At 33.5% G+C, this 5,815-nt stretch overlaps 1 protein-coding gene across 2 annotated transcripts in view; it reads right to left on the bottom strand.

Annotated features, from left to right (window-relative positions):
- Positions 1-5,815, bottom strand: part of LOC116844513 (PTB domain-containing engulfment adapter protein 1-like) — an 84,439-nt gene that overhangs the window by 4,812 nt on the left and 73,812 nt on the right. The gene's annotated exons all lie outside the window — the stretch shown is intronic.

Here is a 5,815-nt window from a genome sequence, read left to right as displayed (position 1 = left end):
AATATAATAAATGAAAAGAAATATTTAGTTACTTTGTGATTTTGTTTCATCTATTGATAAGCATCTTAACAAACACAAATATATTATTATTAATTCAATTAACACGTTCAATCACTAGGACCTTTATCTTATATACAGAATTTACATGAATGTGTGTTGCTTTGTTTTAACGGCTTAAAAATATCGAAAAAGTTTTCTACACATATATGGTTAGGTTTTCCGTTCAAACGGAAAACCTAACCATATATGTGTAGAAAACTTTTTCGATATTTTTAAGCTTCCAAATGCAAATGCAAAGGTAGAACAATGTTCTGCAAAATTTTTCTGTTTGGAGCATTCACACTTTCAATATATGCAAGATGCAGAATTTTCGGATTAGACAAATATTACGCCAACTGACAGCTTGAGATTTTACAATGAAAATTCTTTCTTCGTTTTCGTCACATATCGAGCAATGCTCCTATTTATTTGTACACGTACTTTCATTACGTAAAAGCATTTGTAATTCTGTGTAACCAATACGATGTAAACTTTGCAGAAAGATGTCAGTGTTCTGTCGTTTCAGCTTCAGCATCCCCTTAACGAATTCGATTATGACTGCGCGAGAATCGCGCAGAAAAACGCGGCCGCGTCAGCGTTCAGCATAATGTCGCGCAGTCCTTCGTAATAATTTCACAAAACGAGTCGCGGCGAAAAGAAGCGCGGCGTTTCGCAACGGCGACGTTTGTCGGCGACGTATTCGCGAATACGACGCACATCCCACGGCACATTTACGCCGCATATATTCTCCGCCACCGAAGTGATAAAAGATTTGTGCACTTTAATCCGATACGCGACGATGGCACGTAATAATGCGCGGTTAAACTGCGCGATAACTGTCGCGCGCTACGTGACGAATGACGTCGCGCGCACCGCTTGGTTTAATAACCTCTGGATACTTTTCTAGCCGATCGAAAACACAATTTCCTGGATGGCGAAACCGCATAATCTCGCTCGCTTACGCAAATCCGATCCGATCGTAATTAAGCGCGTAACCAGACGGTACATAATGGTACGTGGGACTGATTCCTAACGAGCTAATTGCGCGTTCCGCGCCGTCTGCGCTAAAAACAAAAAATCCGAAACAAGTCGAATGGAAAAAAATTAAAAGGACGCTATAATCCTTGTCGACAAAATGCCGATTTCTTCTGCCACGTACGCGCGTCCGTTCACACTGAGAGAAGGATTTAGTAAATATTACTAAAATTTGGTTACTATTACTAAATGGTAGACGTAAATATAGCGGGCCAAAGCTATGGCAATACTTATTAATTAATTTAGTTCTGTAAAATAAATTATTTATTTGCCAGAAGAAAAATTTGCTTCCAGAATATATTTGGTAAATAAAACTTATTGAATAGTTGAGCAAAATAAGCGATTTTGTAATAGTTACAAAATTTTTGGTAGGTTTAACCAACTATCTGTAATAATAGATATTGAAACGATGTAATAGCTACAAATGAATGAATTTTTCGTTGTGCTGCAATAAAATATACTTATACTAGTAACAAAATAGAACTCGTACCTACTGAATCTTTTATTATATGGGATATAACAATTTCATAACAATTATCAAGTATCTGTTCATAACTGTAATATATTTCATATTAAATATTTAACATTAAGTAATAATTAAATTATTAAATATTTAATTATTAAATTATTATTAAATTATTAAATTATTTAATTGATGTTACTGTGAATGCAATTACGTCATACTCCCGATCTATTAAATATTTGGTAATTATTATAATATTTAGTATTAGTTACTAAGGATTCAACGAATTTGTGTAACTAAAAGCAGTTTGTTATTGTTATTAGTCTTTTCTCTCAGTGCATTTATATCTTCTTCATTTAACTGGATCTTCAAATCTCTTAGAAACAAATAGAAATTTAAGAAAAATTCCGTTCAATACTTATTTTGTCATTAAAGATTTATTTGGATTTAATGTAATTATAATTATTTTTTTAATAAGTAGTTTTATATCTCTATCAATTAAGAGATCCCGATAATTTTCTTCCAGCTAATCCTACACGGAAAAAACAATATAGTTGATTCATACAGAAATCTGATTGTGCCAACCAGATTCAATAGTAAAATACGGAACAACTATTTATGTGGTTGCTGCAACCAAAGAGCAATGGCTGAGTTACTTATGTTGCAGCAGTGGTAATACATGGTTAATACAAACGCGGTTCATTACGCGGCAACTACAAATGTATATTTATACACTCAGAACCAGTTTTCACATGTATATGTCTCTAGTTGTGCGCGTAACGAATTGCTTTTGTTTTCTAACATCGCTGCTTTGCAATATAGCATTGATTAATGCAATTATATCGATATTTAGCTTGTCTATGCAAAATGACCCCCTTACTAATTTCTGGTTGCCACAACCAAATCACACGCAACTTCATTGATGTAGTTGACACACCAAAGTAAATAAGTCAAATCAACCATATACATAACTATCATATAAAGATATGTAGAATGATACAGCTATTTGCTTACAACTAAATATTTTTTGTTAGGTACACTTTTTTCCATGTATAATTACTCCAATTCACACCAGAATATTTTTTATTTACATATGCTTGCACAAATAATCATTCGAATTTCGCGTATTAACTGCCTTCGATTTTCCCGGCAAAATTTTATGTTGTTGGCTCCTTCTATTAAAAGTTTTATTAAATCTCGTCTTTACTTTATTCGATTTTTAATTCAGTTGCAGTTGCGAGAAAATTTGCGGAGCCCTGAGATATTCCTTTCGCTCGACTTTCTTGTACTTTTGCAGAACGGGGGACGTGAAGAGAGTTCGCGACGGAAACGCCGGGGTCTTACGTGCAATTTCGAGAGCTGCCTTGCGCGAAATCAAACTGCGGAGATCCGATACAGGCGGTCCAAGTAAAATTCCGCCATTTCGCAACACAACGACGACGACGACAACGACACGCGATAGTTTTGTGTCTGTGAGATAGCGAAACCCAGAGGAGTTTCGAAGTTCAACGAACCCGCGCCTGGGGCTGGGTCCCGGCGCTACCTGTGGCAATTCATCCGCGATGCTTGATATTCGTATTCACGAAGGGAAACTCGCATACGTGCCGGTAACAATTCGAAACGAAAGGCAGACGTTCGGTCGGTCGATCGCTCGCTCGGTTGCACGGTCTCGCTCGTTGCGCAACTTTTCCGGGTGACACGAAATGAATGAACGCTTCTAGTTTCTCTCTCTCTCTCCCTCTCTCTCTCTCTCTCTCTCTCTCTCTCTCTCTCTCTCTCTCTCTCTCTCCGTCTGTACGCCGAGTGTTCGAGCCGCGGAGGACGTTCTCCTTTTTTTTCCTCGTTTTGGCACAGGTCATCCGCGAATAATGGGGCATTCGCAACCGGCTAGAAAGCGCAAACCACCGGCTCGCTTGTTGTTTTTTTTACAACGACCGGAAATTACGTTTCTCCCATCATTACGTCCAAATTGAGCAATTCTATAACGTTCCCGCGTGCAATACGTCTGCGACTTTCCTCGCGATCCTATCAGAGGATCTCAAAATAAACATGAGAATTTAATATGTGACTTAAAAAGCGTAAGTAATACTGAGGTTCTTCGCGATCGTTCAAGAAGTCAAACGTGGCCAATTTTCCAATCCTTAAGGCTCCTGGCCTCTCGCATTGTCTGTCTCTTTTTAATGACGTCAGAAGCGAGAAAATGCATGATAAAAATTCTTGCAAAATACGTAAAATAAAAATATATATCCATAAAGTGACACTTGCAATCGATTCAACAAATTTATGAGATATTCCGTGCACTTCCCTTTTACTCTAACAATTAATAATTTATTATAAATTAATCTGAATAAAGATAGGCGAAGAAATAAGTTAAGAAGATGAATTGTATGTCACGTTAATTTACGACAAATTATTGATTGTTAGAACAAAAGCGGAGTGCACGGAATATCTTACAAATTTGTTTAATCGATTACAGTGTTATTTTATGGATATATTTTTATTTTGACGTATTTTGAAAGAATTTTTAATATGTATTTTCTCGCTTTTGACGTCATTAAAAAAACATAGACAATGCGAGGAGCCAGGAATCTTAATATTTATTGATAAGTATTTTAAAAAATGATTAAAAAAATGCAGCTAATAAGAAATGGCGCAACACACTAGTAAAAAACAAAAACTGTCTTTATACATATAATTAAGGCTCCTGGCCTCTCGCATTGTCTATCTTTTTTTAATGACACCAGAGGCGAGAAAATGCATGCTAAAAAGCGTTGCAAAAGACGTTGAAATAAAAAGATATATAAAGTGCCACTTGCAATCGATTAAATAAATCTGTGAAATATTCCGTGCATTCCTCTTTTGCTTCAATATTAGGGTTTCTGACCCGGGAATTCTCGATCTCGATTTCCCGGGAAATTTGTCAAATTTAATCCCGAGAAAAAATCAGCCGAGAAATCGAGAAATTTTTGAAAAAACATAATAAATAGATAATTAACGCGCAAATGACTACATTCACTTTGGTGCTTAGTGTTTTAAGTATCACTTTATCTTTGTTGTTTATCAAATATTAAACTAGGACAAGCTTATGCTTATGTTGGTCGGTGTTCGTTTAACCCGGGAGTGGAGAACCGAAATATATTTAAGCACATATATGTATAATAATTGAGTAATAATTAATAAATTACCAATTCAATTATTAAAAGAAACATAATAATTGAAGAAAATAATTTTATTATGTCACTATTTCTTCTTTTTCCCCTCTTTTTTCTCTTTACCATTTCTATATTTAATATGTTTAAGAAACTTATTAAACTTATTATACATATGTGAATATATTAAAAATAAAATATTTTTATTTTAACTGCATTGGTACAATGCAGTTATTAATATCTCATATACGTATTTAAAATCCTCCGAATCACTAATTGTTTCTTCTGTTTTATATCCTTCTAAATAATTCTTTCTAGATCGCTTACTTATGTTTGCACGTTTATAATTGTAATATTCGAGACACTAGAACCGTTCGTCCAACTACGATGTCGAAAACGTTATATCAGTTGTATCGATTTTATATTAATATATCATTAAGTAACATGTTACTTTGTAAAATTAAACTTAATTTTATTTTTGTTAAACTGAAAATAAAAATCGACTGATTGATGCAATAAAAGACTAATTTATGTTACATTTATGTGAATATATAGGCAAAATAATTGCATAATGTCAAATTATCAATAATACAATTTACTTAAACAATTAATATGTATTTTATGTATACAATTTATTTAAACAATTAATATGTATTAATATGTATTTAAACAATTAATATGTATTTTAATGTATTACTTTCTTTGAATTTCATGTTTCACAGATCGTTATCGTGTTTTTCACAGATTTTTTTATATTCTCGATTTCCCGGGAATCCCGGGAATCCCGGGAACAGATACACGGGAATTCTCGAGTCCCGAGAAATTAAAAAGGTCGGGAAATCAGAAACCCTATTCAATATTCAATAATTTGTCGTAAATTAACGTGACATACATCTTCTTAATGTATTTCTTCGCCTATTTCTATTCAGATTAATTTATAATAAATTATTAATATAAATTATTAATTGTTAGAGCAAAAGCAATTAATTATTAATATAAATTATTTATTGTTATAATAAATTATTAATATAAATTATTAATTGTTAGAGCAAAAGGGAAGTGCAAGAAATATATTATAAATTTGCTTAATCGATTGCAACTTTATGGATATATATTTTTATTACGCAAG

The sequence above is a fragment of the Odontomachus brunneus genome, unplaced genomic scaffold, assembly GCF_010583005.1.
Source record: "Odontomachus brunneus isolate Ranch 3 - 2012 unplaced genomic scaffold, Obru_v1 Obru_scaffold_042, whole genome shotgun sequence".
Classification (NCBI taxonomy): domain Eukaryota; kingdom Metazoa; phylum Arthropoda; class Insecta; order Hymenoptera; family Formicidae; genus Odontomachus; species Odontomachus brunneus.
This window is presented reverse-complemented; position numbering and strand designations above follow the sequence as displayed.